An 18,388-nucleotide genomic window follows, 5' to 3' on the forward strand; every position below is an offset into this window, starting at 1 on the left:
TCTTGGACATTTTGATCCAAAATTATCCACTTTTTCATGGTAGCATGGCCGAGCGGTCTAAGGCGCTGGATTAAGGCTCCAGTCTCTTTGGAGGTGTGGTTTCGAATCCCACTGCTGCCAGTTTTCAATTTTGAAAGCTCTCAAGTTGCTTTCTGAACATTTTAGTGGTCAGAAGAACTTGCTTTTGATGATGCTCAGAAACGGACTTTTTGGCCTTTTCTGAAACCGAACAAACTCTATAAGAAAAGGCTTTTGATGATATTCCCAAGATGTTATGGCACAGATTAAGCTACCCCGATGCGCTAGCTAAGTAGACATTAGGCGCACTCCACGATCTTGCACTTCAAAGCCTTCAATAGCCTAGAAACATCTGAAAAAGCAGTAGTGCGGTAATACTGTTGAACTCACTTGCGTTTGCTTCCTTTCTAACTGGAGGAATGCATTTTCAGCCTTCTGCTGCCATCATTAAATATTCAGCTCGAATGCAGCAACAATTCTTCTTTTTAAATCAAATTCTGGAAAAGGATTTCTTGCCAGGAGAAATGTTCTTTATGAAATCTCTTGGACATTTTGATCCAAAATTATCCACTTTTTCATGGTAGCATGGCCGAGCGGTCTAAGGCGCTGGATTAAGGCTCCAGTCTCTTTGGAGGCGTGGGTTCGAATCCCACTGCTGCCAGTTTTCAATTTTGAAAGCTCTCAAGTTGCTTTCTGAACATTTTAGTGGTCAGAAGAACTTGCTTTTGATGATGCTCAGAAATGGACTTTTTGGCCTTTTCTGAAACCGAACAAACTCTATAAGAAAAGGCTTTTGATGATATTCCCAAGATGTTATGGCACAGATTAAGCTACCCCGATGCGCTAGCTAAGTAGACATTAGGCGCACTCCACGATCTTGCACTTCAAAGCCTTCAATAGCCTAGAAACATCTGAAAAAGCAGTAGTGCGGTAATACTGTTGAACTCACTTGCGTTTGCTTCCTTTCTAACTGGAGGAATGCATTTTCAGCCTTCTGCTGCCATCATTAAATATTCAGCTCGAATGCAGCAATTCTTCTTTTTAAATCAAATTCTGGAAAAGGATTTCTTGCCTGGAGAAATGTTCTTTATGAAATCTCTTGGACATTTTGATTCAAAATTATCCACTTTTTCATGGTAGCATGGCCGAGCGGTCTAAGGCGCTGGATTAAGGCTCCAGTCTCTTTGGAGGCGTGGGTTCGAATCCCACTGCTGCCAGTTTTCAATTTTGAAAGCTCTCAAGTTGCTTTCTGAACATTTTAGTGGTCAGAAGAACTTGCTTTTGATGATGCTCAGAAATGGACTTTTTGGCCTTTTCTGAAACCGAACAAACTGTATAAGAAAAGGCTTTTGATGATATTCCCAAGATGTTATGGCACAGATTAAGCTACCCTGATGCGCTAGCTAAGTAGACATTAGGCGCACTCCACGATCTTGCACTTCAAAGCCTTCAATAGCCTAGAAACATCTGAAAAAGCAGTAGTGCGGTAATACTGTTGAACTCACTTGCGTTTGCTTCCTTTCTAACTGGAGGAATGCATTTTCAGCCTTCTGCTGCCATCATTAAATATTCAGCTCGAATGCAGCAACAATTCTTCTTTTTAAATCAAATTCTGGAAAAGGATTTCTTGCCAGGAGAAATGTTCTTTATGAAATCTCTTGGACATTTTGATCCAAAATTATCCACTTTTTCATGGTAGCATGGCCGAGCGGTCTAAGGCGCTGGATTAAGGCTCCAGTCTCTTTGGAGGCGTGGGTTCGAATCCCACTGCTGCCAGTTTTCAATTTTGAAAGCTCTCAAGTTGCTTTCTGAACATTTTAGTGGTCAGAAGAACTTGCTTTTGATGATGCTCAGAAATGGACTTTTTGGCCTTTTCTGAAACCGAACAAACTCTATAAGAAAAGGCTTTTGATGATATTCCCAAGATGTTATGGCACAGATTAAGCTACCCCGATGCGCTAGCTAAGTAGACATTAGGCGCACTCCACGATCTTGCACTTCAAAGCCTTCAATAGCCTAGAAACATCTGAAAAAGCAGTAGTGCGGTAATACTGTTGAACTCACTTGCATTTGCTTCCTTTCTAACTGGAGGAATGCATTTTCAGCCTTCTGCTGCCATCATTAAATATTCAGCTCGAATGCAGCAATTCTTTTTAAATCAAATTCTGGAAAAGGATTTCTTGCCAGGAGAAATGTTCTTTATGAAATCTCTTGGACATTTTGATCCAAAATTATCCACATTTTCATGGTAGCATGGCCGAGCGGTCTAAGGCGCTGGATTAAGGCTCCAGTCTCTTTGGAGGCGTGGGTTCGAATCCCACTGCTGCCAGTTTTCAATTTTGAAAGCTCTCAAGTTGCTTTCTGAACATTTTAGTGGTCAGAAGAACTTGCTTTTGAGGATGCTCAGAAATGGACTTTTTGGCCTTTTCTGAAACCGAACAAACTGTATAAGAAAAGGCTTTTGATGATATTCCCAAGATGTTATGGCACAGATTAAGCTACCCTGATGCGCTAGCTAAGTAGACATTAGGCGCACTCCACGATCTTGCACTTCAAAGCCTTCAATAGCCTAGAAACATCTGAAAAAGCAGTAGTGCGGTAATACTGTTGAACTCACTTGCGTTTGCTTCCTTTCTAACTGGAGGAATGCATTTTCAGCCTTCTGCTGCCATCATTAAATATTCAGCTCGAATGCAGCAACAATTCTTTTTAAATCAAATTCTGGAAAAGGATTTCTTGCCAGGAGAAATGTTCTTTATGAAATCTCTTGGACATTTTGATCCAAAATTATCCACTTTTTCATGGTAGCATGGCCGAGCGGTCTAAGGCGCTGGATTAAGGCTCCAGTCTCTTTGGAGGTGTGGGTTCGAATCCCACTGCTGCCAGTTTTCAATTTTGAAAGCTCTCAAGTTGCTTTCTGAACATTTTAGTGGTCAGAAGAACTTGCTTTTGAGGATGCTCAGAAATGGACTTTTTGGCCTTTTCTGAAACCGAACAAACTCTATAAGAAAAGGCTTTTGATGATATTCCCAAGATGTTATGGCACAGATTAAGCTACCCTGATGCGCTAGCTAAGTAGACATTAGGCGCACTCCACGATCTTGCACTTCAAAGCCTTCAATAGCCTAGAAACATCTGAAAAAGCAGTAGTGCGGTAATACTGTTGAACTCACTTGCGTTTGCTTCCTTTCTAACTGGAGGAATGCATTTTCAGCCTTCTGCTGCCATCATTAAATATTCAGCTCGAATGCAGCAACAATTCTTCTTTTTAAATCAAATTCTGGAAAAGGATTTCTTGCCAGGAGAAATGTTCTTTATGAAATCTCTTGGACATTTTGATCCAAAATTATCCACTTTTTCATGGTAGCATGGCCGAGCGGTCTAAGGCGCTGGATTAAGGCTCCAGTCTCTTTGGAGGCGTGGGTTCGAATCCCACTGCTGCCAGTTTTCAATTTTGAAAGCTCTCAAGTTGCTTTCTGAACATTTTAGTGGTCAGAAGAACTTGCTTTTGAGGATGCTCAGAAATGGACTTTTTGGCCTTTTCTGAAACCGAACAAACTCTATAAGAAAAGGCTTTTGATGATATTCCCAAGATGTTATGGCACAGATTAAGCTACCCCGATGCACTAGCTAAGTAGACATTAGGCGCACTCCACGATCTTGCACTTCAAAGCCTTCAATAGCCTAGAAACATCTGAAAAAGCAGTAGTGCGGTAATACTGTTGAACTCACTTGCGTTTGCTTCCTTTCTAACTGGAGGAATGCATTTTCAGCCTTCTGCTGCCATCATTAAATATTCAGCTCGAATGCAGCAACAATTCTTTTTAAATCAAATTCTGGAAAAGGATTTCTTGCCAGGAGAAATGTTCTTTATGAAATCTCTTGGACATTTTGATCCAAAATTATCCACTTTTTCATGGTAGCATGGCCGAGCGGTCTAAGGCGCTGGATTAAGGCTCCAGTCTCTTTGGAGGTGTGGGTTCGAATCCCACTGCTGCCAGTTTTCAATTTTGAAAGCTCTCAAGTTGCTTTCTGAACATTTTAGTGGTCAGAAGAACTTGCTTTTGAGGATGCTCAGAAATGGACTTTTTGGCCTTTTCTGAAACCGAACAAACTCTATAAGAAAAGGCTTTTGATGATATTCCCAAGATGTTATGGCACAGATTAAGCTACCCTGATGCGCTAGCTAAGTAGACATTAGGCGCACTCCACGATCTTGCACTTCAAAGCCTTCAATAGCCTAGAAACATCTGAAAAAGCAGTAGTGCGGTAATACTGTTGAACTCACTTGCGTTTGCTTCCTTTCTAACTGGAGGAATGCATTTTCAGCCTTCTGCTGCCATCATTAAATATTCAGCTCGAATGCAGCAACAATTCTTCTTTTTAAATCAAATTCTGGAAAAGGATTTCTTGCCAGGAGAAATGTTCTTTATGAAATCTCTTGGACATTTTGATCCAAAATTATCCACTTTTTCATGGTAGCATGGCCGAGCAGTCTAAGGCGCTGGATTAAGGCTCCAGTCTCTTTGGAGGTGTGGGTTCGAATCCCACTGCTGCCAGTTTTCAATTTTGAAAGCTCTCAAGTTGCTTTCTGAACATTTTAGTGGTCAGAAGAACTTGCTTTTGATGATGCTCAGAAATGGACTTTTTGGCCTTTTCTGAAACCGAACAAACTGTATAAGAAAAGGCTTTTGATGATATTCCCAAGATGTTATGGCACAGATTAAGCTACCCTGATGCGCTAGCTAAGTAGACATTAGGCGCACTCCACGATCTTGCACTTCAAAGCCTTCAATAGCCTAGAAACATCTGAAAAAGCAGTAGTGCGGTAATACTGTTGAACTCACTTGCGTTTGCTTCCTTACTAACTGGAGGAATGCATTTTCAGCCTTCTGCTGCCATCATTAAATATTCAGCTCGAATGCAGCAATTCTTCTTTTTAAATCAAATTCTGGAAAAGGATTTCTTGCCTGGAGAAATGTTCTTTATGAAATCTCTTGGACATTTTGATTCAAAATTATCCACTTTTTCATGGTAGCATGGCCGAGCGGTCTAAGGCGCTGGATTAAGGCTCCAGTCTCTTTGGAGGCGTGGGTTCGAATCCCACTGCTGCCAGTTTTCAATTTTGAAAGCTCTCAAGTTGCTTTCTGAACATTTTAGTGGTCAGAAGAACTTGCTTTTGATGATGCTCAGAAATGGACTTTTTGGCCTTTTCTGAAACCGAACAAACTGTATAAGAAAAGGCTTTTGATGATATTCCCAAGATGTTATGGCACAGATTAAGCTACCCTGATGCGCTAGCTAAGTAGACATTAGGCGCACTCCACGATCTTGCACTTCAAAGCCTTCAATAGCCTAGAAACATCTGAAAAAGCAGTAGTGCGGTAATACTGTTGAACTCACTTGCGTTTGCTTCCTTTCTAACTGGAGGAATGCATTTTCAGCCTTCTGCTGCCATCATTAAATATTCAGCTCGAATGCAGCAACAATTCTTCTTTTTAAATCAAATTCTGGAAAAGGATTTCTTGCCAGGAGAAATGTTCTTTATGAAATCTCTTGGACATTTTGATCCAAAATTATCCACTTTTTCATGGTAGCATGGCCGAGCGGTCTAAGGCGCTGGATTAAGGCTCCAGTCTCTTTGGAGGCGTGGGTTCGAATCCCACTGCTGCCAGTTTTCAATTTTGAAAGCTCTCAAGTTGCTTTCTGAACATTTTAGTGGTCAGAAGAACTTGCTTTTGATGATGCTCAGAAATGGACTTTTTGGCCTTTTCTGAAACCGAACAAACTCTATAAGAAAAGGCTTTTGATGATATTCCCAAGATGTTATGGCACAGATTAAGCTACCCCGATGCGCTAGCTAAGTAGACATTAGGCGCACTCCACGATCTTGCACTTCAAAGCCTTCAATAGCCTAGAAACATCTGAAAAAGCAGTAGTGCGGTAATACTGTTGAACTCACTTGCATTTGCTTCCTTTCTAACTGGAGGAATGCATTTTCAGCCTTCTGCTGCCATCATTAAATATTCAGCTCGAATGCAGCAATTCTTTTTAAATCAAATTCTGGAAAAGGATTTCTTGCCAGGAGAAATGTTCTTTATGAAATCTCTTGGACATTTTGATCCAAAATTATCCACATTTTCATGGTAGCATGGCCGAGCGGTCTAAGGCGCTGGATTAAGGCTCCAGTCTCTTTGGAGGCGTGGGTTCGAATCCCACTGCTGCCAGTTTTCAATTTTGAAAGCTCTCAAGTTGCTTTCTGAACATTTTAGTGGTCAGAAGAACTTGCTTTTGAGGATGCTCAGAAATGGACTTTTTGGCCTTTTCTGAAACCGAACAAACTGTATAAGAAAAGGCTTTTGATGATATTCCCAAGATGTTATGGCACAGATTAAGCTACCCTGATGCGCTAGCTAAGTAGACATTAGGCGCACTCCACGATCTTGCACTTCAAAGCCTTCAATAGCCTAGAAACATCTGAAAAAGCAGTAGTGCGGTAATACTGTTGAACTCACTTGCGTTTGCTTCCTTTCTAACTGGAGGAATGCATTTTCAGCCTTCTGCTGCCATCATTAAATATTCAGCTCGAATGCAGCAACAATTCTTTTTAAATCAAATTCTGGAAAAGGATTTCTTGCCAGGAGAAATGTTCTTTATGAAATCTCTTGGACATTTTGATCCAAAATTATCCACTTTTTCATGGTAGCATGGCCGAGCGGTCTAAGGCGCTGGATTAAGGCTCCAGTCTCTTTGGAGGTGTGGGTTCGAATCCCACTGCTGCCAGTTTTCAATTTTGAAAGCTCTCAAGTTGCTTTCTGAACATTTTAGTGGTCAGAAGAACTTGCTTTTGAGGATGCTCAGAAATGGACTTTTTGGCCTTTTCTGAAACCGAACAAACTCTATAAGAAAAGGCTTTTGATGATATTCCCAAGATGTTATGGCACAGATTAAGCTACCCTGATGCGCTAGCTAAGTAGACATTAGGCGCACTCCACGATCTTGCACTTCAAAGCCTTCAATAGCCTAGAAACATCTGAAAAAGCAGTAGTGCGGTAATACTGTTGAACTCACTTGCGTTTGCTTCCTTTCTAACTGGAGGAATGCATTTTCAGCCTTCTGCTGCCATCATTAAATATTCAGCTCGAATGCAGCAACAATTCTTCTTTTTAAATCAAATTCTGGAAAAGGATTTCTTGCCAGGAGAAATGTTCTTTATGAAATCTCTTGGACATTTTGATCCAAAATTATCCACTTTTTCATGGTAGCATGGCCGAGCGGTCTAAGGCGCTGGATTAAGGCTCCAGTCTCTTTGGAGGCGTGGGTTCGAATCCCACTGCTGCCAGTTTTCAATTTTGAAAGCTCTCAAGTTGCTTTCTGAACATTTTAGTGGTCAGAAGAACTTGCTTTTGAGGATGCTCAGAAATGGACTTTTTGGCCTTTTCTGAAACCGAACAAACTCTATAAGAAAAGGCTTTTGATGATATTCCCAAGATGTTATGGCACAGATTAAGCTACCCCGATGCACTAGCTAAGTAGACATTAGGCGCACTCCACGATCTTGCACTTCAAAGCCTTCAATAGCCTAGAAACATCTGAAAAAGCAGTAGTGCGGTAATACTGTTGAACTCACTTGCGTTTGCTTCCTTTCTAACTGGAGGAATGCATTTTCAGCCTTCTGCTGCCATCATTAAATATTCAGCTCGAATGCAGCAACAATTCTTTTTAAATCAAATTCTGGAAAAGGATTTCTTGCCAGGAGAAATGTTCTTTATGAAATCTCTTGGACATTTTGATCCAAAATTATCCACTTTTTCATGGTAGCATGGCCGAGCGGTCTAAGGCGCTGGATTAAGGCTCCAGTCTCTTTGGAGGTGTGGGTTCGAATCCCACTGCTGCCAGTTTTCAATTTTGAAAGCTCTCAAGTTGCTTTCTGAACATTTTAGTGGTCAGAAGAACTTGCTTTTGAGGATGCTCAGAAATGGACTTTTTGGCCTTTTCTGAAACCGAACAAACTCTATAAGAAAAGGCTTTTGATGATATTCCCAAGATGTTATGGCACAGATTAAGCTACCCTGATGCGCTAGCTAAGTAGACATTAGGCGCACTCCACGATCTTGCACTTCAAAGCCTTCAATAGCCTAGAAACATCTGAAAAAGCAGTAGTGCGGTAATACTGTTGAACTCACTTGCGTTTGCTTCCTTTCTAACTGGAGGAATGCATTTTCAGCCTTCTGCTGCCATCATTAAATATTCAGCTCGAATGCAGCAACAATTCTTCTTTTTAAATCAAATTCTGGAAAAGGATTTCTTGCCAGGAGAAATGTTCTTTATGAAATCTCTTGGACATTTTGATCCAAAATTATCCACTTTTTCATGGTAGCATGGCCGAGCAGTCTAAGGCGCTGGATTAAGGCTCCAGTCTCTTTGGAGGTGTGGGTTCGAATCCCACTGCTGCCAGTTTTCAATTTTGAAAGCTCTCAAGTTGCTTTCTGAACATTTTAGTGGTCAGAAGAACTTGCTTTTGATGATGCTCAGAAATGGACTTTTTGGCCTTTTCTGAAACCGAACAAACTGTATAAGAAAAGGCTTTTGATGATATTCCCAAGATGTTATGGCACAGATTAAGCTACCCTGATGCGCTAGCTAAGTAGACATTAGGCGCACTCCACGATCTTGCACTTCAAAGCCTTCAATAGCCTAGAAACATCTGAAAAAGCAGTAGTGCGGTAATACTGTTGAACTCACTTGCGTTTGCTTCCTTACTAACTGGAGGAATGCATTTTCAGCCTTCTGCTGCCATCATTAAATATTCAGCTCGAATGCAGCAATTCTTCTTTTTAAATCAAATTCTGGAAAAGGATTTCTTGCCTGGAGAAATGTTCTTTATGAAATCTCTTGGACATTTTGATTCAAAATTATCCACTTTTTCATGGTAGCATGGCCGAGCGGTCTAAGGCGCTGGATTAAGGCTCCAGTCTCTTTGGAGGCGTGGGTTCGAATCCCACTGCTGCCAGTTTTCAATTTTGAAAGCTCTCAAGTTGCTTTCTGAACATTTTAGTGGTCAGAAGAACTTGCTTTTGATGATGCTCAGAAATGGACTTTTTGGCCTTTTCTGAAACCGAACAAACTGTATAAGAAAAGGCTTTTGATGATATTCCCAAGATGTTATGGCACAGATTAAGCTACCCTGATGCGCTAGCTAAGTAGACATTAGGCGCACTCCACGATCTTGCACTTCAAAGCCTTCAATAGCCTAGAAACATCTGAAAAAGCAGTAGTGCGGTAATACTGTTGAACTCACTTGCGTTTGCTTCCTTTCTAACTGGAGGAATGCATTTTCAGCCTTCTGCTGCCATCATTAAATATTCAGCTCGAATGCAGCAACAATTCTTCTTTTTAAATCAAATTCTGGAAAAGGATTTCTTGCCAGGAGAAATGTTCTTTATGAAATCTCTTGGACATTTTGATCCAAAATTATCCACTTTTTCATGGTAGCATGGCCGAGCGGTCTAAGGCGCTGGATTAAGGCTCCAGTCTCTTTGGAGGCGTGGGTTCGAATCCCACTGCTGCCAGTTTTCAATTTTGAAAGCTCTCAAGTTGCTTTCTGAACATTTTAGTGGTCAGAAGAACTTGCTTTTGATGATGCTCAGAAATGGACTTTTTGGCCTTTTCTGAAACCGAACAAACTCTATAAGAAAAGGCTTTTGATGATATTCCCAAGATGTTATGGCACAGATTAAGCTACCCCGATGCGCTAGCTAAGTAGACATTAGGCGCACTCCACGATCTTGCACTTCAAAGCCTTCAATAGCCTAGAAACATCTGAAAAAGCAGTAGTGCGGTAATACTGTTGAACTCACTTGCATTTGCTTCCTTTCTAACTGGAGGAATGCATTTTCAGCCTTCTGCTGCCATCATTAAATATTCAGCTCGAATGCAGCAATTCTTTTTAAATCAAATTCTGGAAAAGGATTTCTTGCCAGGAGAAATGTTCTTTATGAAATCTCTTGGACATTTTGATCCAAAATTATCCACATTTTCATGGTAGCATGGCCGAGCGGTCTAAGGCGCTGGATTAAGGCTCCAGTCTCTTTGGAGGCGTGGGTTCGAATCCCACTGCTGCCAGTTTTCAATTTTGAAAGCTCTCAAGTTGCTTTCTGAACATTTTAGTGGTCAGAAGAACTTGCTTTTGAGGATGCTCAGAAATGGACTTTTTGGCCTTTTCTGAAACCGAACAAACTGTATAAGAAAAGGCTTTTGATGATATTCCCAAGATGTTATGGCACAGATTAAGCTACCCTGATGCGCTAGCTAAGTAGACATTAGGCGCACTCCACGATCTTGCACTTCAAAGCCTTCAATAGCCTAGAAACATCTGAAAAAGCAGTAGTGCGGTAATACTGTTGAACTCACTTGCGTTTGCTTCCTTTCTAACTGGAGGAATGCATTTTCAGCCTTCTGCTGCCATCATTAAATATTCAGCTCGAATGCAGCAACAATTCTTTTTAAATCAAATTCTGGAAAAGGATTTCTTGCCAGGAGAAATGTTCTTTATGAAATCTCTTGGACATTTTGATCCAAAATTATCCACTTTTTCATGGTAGCATGGCCGAGCGGTCTAAGGCGCTGGATTAAGGCTCCAGTCTCTTTGGAGGTGTGGGTTCGAATCCCACTGCTGCCAGTTTTCAATTTTGAAAGCTCTCAAGTTGCTTTCTGAACATTTTAGTGGTCAGAAGAACTTGCTTTTGAGGATGCTCAGAAATGGACTTTTTGGCCTTTTCTGAAACCGAACAAACTCTATAAGAAAAGGCTTTTGATGATATTCCCAAGATGTTATGGCACAGATTAAGCTACCCCGATGCACTAGCTAAGTAGACATTAGGCGCACTCCACGATCTTGCACTTCAAAGCCTTCAATAGCCTAGAAACATCTGAAAAAGCAGTAGTGCGGTAATACTGTTGAACTCACTTGCGTTTGCTTCCTTTCTAACTGGAGGAATGCATTTTCAGCCTTCTGCTGCCATCATTAAATATTCAGCTCGAATGCAGCAACAATTCTTTTTAAATCAAATTCTGGAAAAGGATTTCTTGCCAGGAGAAATGTTCTTTATGAAATCTCTTGGACATTTTGATCCAAAATTATCCACTTTTTCATGGTAGCATGGCCGAGCGGTCTAAGGCGCTGGATTAAGGCTCCAGTCTCTTTGGAGGTGTGGGTTCGAATCCCACTGCTGCCAGTTTTCAATTTTGAAAGCTCTCAAGTTGCTTTCTGAACATTTTAGTGGTCAGAAGAACTTGCTTTTGAGGATGCTCAGAAATGGACTTTTTGGCCTTTTCTGAAACCGAACAAACTCTATAAGAAAAGGCTTTTGATGATATTCCCAAGATGTTATGGCACAGATTAAGCTACCCTGATGCGCTAGCTAAGTAGACATTAGGCGCACTCCACGATCTTGCACTTCAAAGCCTTCAATAGCCTAGAAACATCTGAAAAAGCAGTAGTGCGGTAATACTGTTGAACTCACTTGCGTTTGCTTCCTTTCTAACTGGAGGAATGCATTTTCAGCCTTCTGCTGCCATCATTAAATATTCAGCTCGAATGCAGCAACAATTCTTCTTTTTAAATCAAATTCTGGAAAAGGATTTCTTGCCAGGAGAAATGTTCTTTATGAAATCTCTTGGACATTTTGATCCAAAATTATCCACTTTTTCATGGTAGCATGGCCGAGCAGTCTAAGGCGCTGGATTAAGGCTCCAGTCTCTTTGGAGGTGTGGGTTCGAATCCCACTGCTGCCAGTTTTCAATTTTGAAAGCTCTCAAGTTGCTTTCTGAACATTTTAGTGGTCAGAAGAACTTGCTTTTGATGATGCTCAGAAATGGACTTTTTGGCCTTTTCTGAAACCGAACAAACTGTATAAGAAAAGGCTTTTGATGATATTCCCAAGATGTTATGGCACAGATTAAGCTACCCTGATGCGCTAGCTAAGTAGACATTAGGCGCACTCCACGATCTTGCACTTCAAAGCCTTCAATAGCCTAGAAACATCTGAAAAAGCAGTAGTGCGGTAATACTGTTGAACTCACTTGCGTTTGCTTCCTTACTAACTGGAGGAATGCATTTTCAGCCTTCTGCTGCCATCATTAAATATTCAGCTCGAATGCAGCAATTCTTCTTTTTAAATCAAATTCTGGAAAAGGATTTCTTGCCTGGAGAAATGTTCTTTATGAAATCTCTTGGACATTTTGATTCAAAATTATCCACTTTTTCATGGTAGCATGGCCGAGCGGTCTAAGGCGCTGGATTAAGGCTCCAGTCTCTTTGGAGGCGTGGGTTCGAATCCCACTGCTGCCAGTTTTCAATTTTGAAAGCTCTCAAGTTGCTTTCTGAACATTTTAGTGGTCAGAAGAACTTGCTTTTGATGATGCTCAGAAATGGACTTTTTGGCCTTTTCTGAAACCGAACAAACTGTATAAGAAAAGGCTTTTGATGATATTCCCAAGATGTTATGGCACAGATTAAGCTACCCTGATGCGCTAGCTAAGTAGACATTAGGCGCACTCCACGATCTTGCACTTCAAAGCCTTCAATAGCCTAGAAACATCTGAAAAAGCAGTAGTGCGGTAATACTGTTGAACTCACTTGCGTTTGCTTCCTTTCTAACTGGAGGAATGCATTTTCAGCCTTCTGCTGCCATCATTAAATATTCAGCTCGAATGCAGCAACAATTCTTCTTTTTAAATCAAATTCTGGAAAAGGATTTCTTGCCAGGAGAAATGTTCTTTATGAAATCTCTTGGACATTTTGATCCAAAATTATCCACTTTTTCATGGTAGCATGGCCGAGCGGTCTAAGGCGCTGGATTAAGGCTCCAGTCTCTTTGGAGGCGTGGGTTCGAATCCCACTGCTGCCAGTTTTCAATTTTGAAAGCTCTCAAGTTGCTTTCTGAACATTTTAGTGGTCAGAAGAACTTGCTTTTGATGATGCTCAGAAATGGACTTTTTGGCCTTTTCTGAAACCGAACAAACTCTATAAGAAAAGGCTTTTGATGATATTCCCAAGATGTTATGGCACAGATTAAGCTACCCCGATGCGCTAGCTAAGTAGACATTAGGCGCACTCCACGATCTTGCACTTCAAAGCCTTCAATAGCCTAGAAACATCTGAAAAAGCAGTAGTGCGGTAATACTGTTGAACTCACTTGCATTTGCTTCCTTTCTAACTGGAGGAATGCATTTTCAGCCTTCTGCTGCCATCATTAAATATTCAGCTCGAATGCAGCAATTCTTTTTAAATCAAATTCTGGAAAAGGATTTCTTGCCAGGAGAAATGTTCTTTATGAAATCTCTTGGACATTTTGATCCAAAATTATCCACATTTTCATGGTAGCATGGCCGAGCGGTCTAAGGCGCTGGATTAAGGCTCCAGTCTCTTTGGAGGCGTGGGTTCGAATCCCACTGCTGCCAGTTTTCAATTTTGAAAGCTCTCAAGTTGCTTTCTGAACATTTTAGTGGTCAGAAGAACTTGCTTTTGAGGATGCTCAGAAATGGACTTTTTGGCCTTTTCTGAAACCGAACAAACTGTATAAGAAAAGGCTTTTGATGATATTCCCAAGATGTTATGGCACAGATTAAGCTACCCTGATGCGCTAGCTAAGTAGACATTAGGCGCACTCCACGATCTTGCACTTCAAAGCCTTCAATAGCCTAGAAACATCTGAAAAAGCAGTAGTGCGGTAATACTGTTGAACTCACTTGCGTTTGCTTCCTTTCTAACTGGAGGAATGCATTTTCAGCCTTCTGCTGCCATCATTAAATATTCAGCTCGAATGCAGCAACAATTCTTTTTAAATCAAATTCTGGAAAAGGATTTCTTGCCAGGAGAAATGTTCTTTATGAAATCTCTTGGACATTTTGATCCAAAATTATCCACTTTTTCATGGTAGCATGGCCGAGCGGTCTAAGGCGCTGGATTAAGGCTCCAGTCTCTTTGGAGGTGTGGGTTCGAATCCCACTGCTGCCAGTTTTCAATTTTGAAAGCTCTCAAGTTGCTTTCTGAACATTTTAGTGGTCAGAAGAACTTGCTTTTGAGGATGCTCAGAAATGGACTTTTTGGCCTTTTCTGAAACCGAACAAACTCTATAAGAAAAGGCTTTTGATGATATTCCCAAGATGTTATGGCACAGATTAAGCTACCCTGATGCGCTAGCTAAGTAGACATTAGGCGCACTCCACGATCTTGCACTTCAAAGCCTTCAATAGCCTAGAAACATCTGAAAAAGCAGTAGTGCGGTAATACTGTTGAACTCACTTGCGTTTGCTTCCTTTCTAACTGGAGGAATGCATTTTCAGCCTTCTGCTGCCATCATTAAATATTCAGCTCGAATGCAGCAACAATTCTTCTTTTTAAATCAAATTCTGGAAAAGGATTTCTTGCCAGGAGAAATGTTCTTTATGAAATCTCTTGGACATTTTGATCCAAAATTATCCACTTTTTCATGGTAGCATGGCCGAGCGGTCTAAGGCGCTGGATTAAGGCTCCAGTCTCTTTGGAGGCGTGGGTTCGAATCCCACTGCTGCCAGTTTTCAATTTTGAAAGCTCTCAAGTTGCTTTCTGAACATTTTAGTGGTCAGAAGAACTTGCTTTTGAGGATGCTCAGAAATGGACTTTTTGGCCTTTTCTGAAACCGAACAAACTCTATAAGAAAAGGCTTTTGATGATATTCCCAAGATGTTATGGCACAGATTAAGCTACCCCGATGCACTAGCTAAGTAGACATTAGGCGCACTCCACGATCTTGCACTTCAAAGCCTTCAATAGCCTAGAAACATCTGAAAAAGCAGTAGTGCGGTAATACTGTTGAACTCACTTGCGTTTGCTTCCTTTCTAACTGGAGGAATGCATTTTCAGCCTTCTGCTGCCATCATTAAATATTCAGCTCGAATGCAGCAACAATTCTTTTTAAATCAAATTCTGGAAAAGGATTTCTTGCCAGGAGAAATGTTCTTTATGAAATCTCTTGGACATTTTGATCCAAAATTATCCACTTTTTCATGGTAGCATGGCCGAGCGGTCTAAGGCGCTGGATTAAGGCTCCAGTCTCTTTGGAGGTGTGGGTTCGAATCCCACTGCTGCCAGTTTTCAATTTTGAAAGCTCTCAAGTTGCTTTCTGAACATTTTAGTGGTCAGAAGAACTTGCTTTTGAGGATGCTCAGAAATGGACTTTTTGGCCTTTTCTGAAACCGAACAAACTCTATAAGAAAAGGCTTTTGATGATATTCCCAAGATGTTATGGCACAGATTAAGCTACCCTGATGCGCTAGCTAAGTAGACATTAGGCGCACTCCACGATCTTGCACTTCAAAGCCTTCAATAGCCTAGAAACATCTGAAAAAGCAGTAGTGCGGTAATACTGTTGAACTCACTTGCGTTTGCTTCCTTTCTAACTGGAGGAATGCATTTTCAGCCTTCTGCTGCCATCATTAAATATTCAGCTCGAATGCAGCAACAATTCTTCTTTTTAAATCAAATTCTGGAAAAGGATTTCTTGCCAGGAGAAATGTTCTTTATGAAATCTCTTGGACATTTTGATCCAAAATTATCCACTTTTTCATGGTAGCATGGCCGAGCAGTCTAAGGCGCTGGATTAAGGCTCCAGTCTCTTTGGAGGTGTGGGTTCGAATCCCACTGCTGCCAGTTTTCAATTTTGAAAGCTCTCAAGTTGCTTTCTGAACATTTTAGTGGTCAGAAGAACTTGCTTTTGATGATGCTCAGAAATGGACTTTTTGGCCTTTTCTGAAACCGAACAAACTGTATAAGAAAAGGCTTTTGATGATATTCCCAAGATGTTATGGCACAGATTAAGCTACCCTGATGCGCTAGCTAAGTAGACATTAGGCGCACTCCACGATCTTGCACTTCAAAGCCTTCAATAGCCTAGAAACATCTGAAAAAGCAGTAGTGCGGTAATACTGTTGAACTCACTTGCGTTTGCTTCCTTACTAACTGGAGGAATGCATTTTCAGCCTTCTGCTGCCATCATTAAATATTCAGCTCGAATGCAGCAATTCTTCTTTTTAAATCAAATTCTGGAAAAGGATTTCTTGCCTGGAGAAATGTTCTTTATGAAATCTCTTGGACATTTTGATTCAAAATTATCCACTTTTTCATGGTAGCATGGCCGAGCGGTCTAAGGCGCTGGATTAAGGCTCCAGTCTCTTTGGAGGCGTGGGTTCGAATCCCACTGCTGCCAGTTTTCAATTTTGAAAGCTCTCAAGTTGCTTTCTGAACATTTTAGTGGTCAGAAGAACTTGCTTTTGATGATGCTCAGAAATGGACTTTTTGGCCTTTTCTGAAACCGAACAAACTGTATAAGAAAAGGCTTTTGATGATATTCCCAAGATGTTATGGCACAGATTAAGCTACCCTGATGCGCTAGCTAAGTAGACATTAGGCGCACTCCACGATCTTGCACTTCAAAGCCTTCAATAGCCTAGAAACATCTGAAAAAGCAGTAGTGCGGTAATACTGTTGAACTCACTTGCGTTTGCTTCCTTTCTAACTGGAGGAATGCATTTTCAGCCTTCTGCTGCCATCATTAAATATTCAGCTCGAATGCAGCAACAATTCTTCTTTTTAAATCAAATTCTGGAAAAGGATTTCTTGCCAGGAGAAATGTTCTTTATGAAATCTCTTGGACATTTTGATCCAAAATTATCCACTTTTTCATGGTAGCATGGCCGAGCGGTCTAAGGCGCTGGATTAAGGCTCCAGTCTCTTTGGAGGCGTGGGTTCGAATCCCACTGCTGCCAGTTTTCAATTTTGAAAGCTCTCAAGTTGCTTTCTGAACATTTTAGTGGTCAGAAGAACTTGCTTTTGATGATGCTCAGAAATGGACTTTTTGGCCTTTTCTGAAACCGAACAAACTCTATAAGAAAAGGCTTTTGATGATATTCCCAAGATGTTATGGCACAGATTAAGCTACCCCGATGCGCTAGCTAAGTAGACATTAGGCGCACTCCACGATCTTGCACTTCAAAGCCTTCAATAGCCTAGAAACATCTGAAAAAGCAGTAGTGCGGTAATACTGTTGAACTCACTTGCATTTGCTTCCTTTCTAACTGGAGGAATGCATTTTCAGCCTTCTGCTGCCATCATTAAATATTCAGCTCGAATGCAGCAATTCTTTTTAAATCAAATTCTGGAAAAGGATTTCTTGCCAGGAGAAATGTTCTTTATGAAATCTCTTGGACATTTTGATCCAAAATTATCCACATTTTCATGGTAGCATGGCCGAGCGGTCTAAGGCGCTGGATTAAGGCTCCAGTCTCTTTGGAGGCGTGGGTTCGAATCCCACTGCTGCCAGTTTTCAATTTTGAAAGCTCTCAAGTTGCTTTCTGAACATTTTAGTGGTCAGAAGAACTTGCTTTTGAGGATGCTCAGAAATGGACTTTTTGGCCTTTTCTGAAACCGAACAAACTGTATAAGAAAAGGCTTTTGATGATATTCCCAAGATGTTATGGCACAGATTAAGCTACCCTGATGCGCTAGCTAAGTAGACATTAGGCGCACTCCACGATCTTGCACTTCAAAGCCTTCAATAGCCTAGAAACATCTGAAAAAGCAGTAGTGCGGTAATACTGTTGAACTCACTTGCGTTTGCTTCCTTTCTAACTGGAGGAATGCATTTTCAGCCTTCTGCTGCCATCATTAAATATTCAGCTCGAATGCAGCAACAATTCTTTTTAAATCAAATTCTGGAAAAGGATTTCTTGCCAGGAGAAATGTTCTTTATGAAATCTCTTGGACATTTTGATCCAAAATTATCCACTTTTTCATGGTAGCATGGCCGAGCGGTCTAAGGCGCTGGATTAAGGCTCCAGTCTCTTTGGAGGTGTGGGTTCGAATCCCACTGCTGCCAGTTTTCAATTTTGAAAGCTCTCAAGTTGCTTTCTGAACATTTTAGTGGTCAGAAGAACTTGCTTTTGAGGATGCTCAGAAATGGACTTTTTGGCCTTTTCTGAAACCGAACAAACTCTATAAGAAAAGGCTTTTGATGATATTCCCAAGATGTTATGGCACAGATTAAGCTACCCCGATGCACTAGCTAAGTAGACATTAGGCGCACTCCACGATCTTGCACTTCAAAGCCTTCAATAGCCTAGAAACATCTGAAAAAGCAGTAGTGCGGTAATACTGTTGAACTCACTTGCGTTTGCTTCCTTTCTAACTGGAGGAATGCATTTTCAGCCTTCTGCTGCCATCATTAAATATTCAGCTCGAATGCAGCAACAATTCTTTTTAAATCAAATTCTGGAAAAGGATTTCTTGCCAGGAGAAATGTTCTTTATGAAATCTCTTGGACATTTTGAT

The sequence above is a fragment of the Eleutherodactylus coqui genome, chromosome 13 (assembly GCF_035609145.1).
Source record: "Eleutherodactylus coqui strain aEleCoq1 chromosome 13, aEleCoq1.hap1, whole genome shotgun sequence".
NCBI classification, from domain to species: Eukaryota; Metazoa; Chordata; class Amphibia; order Anura; family Eleutherodactylidae; genus Eleutherodactylus; species Eleutherodactylus coqui.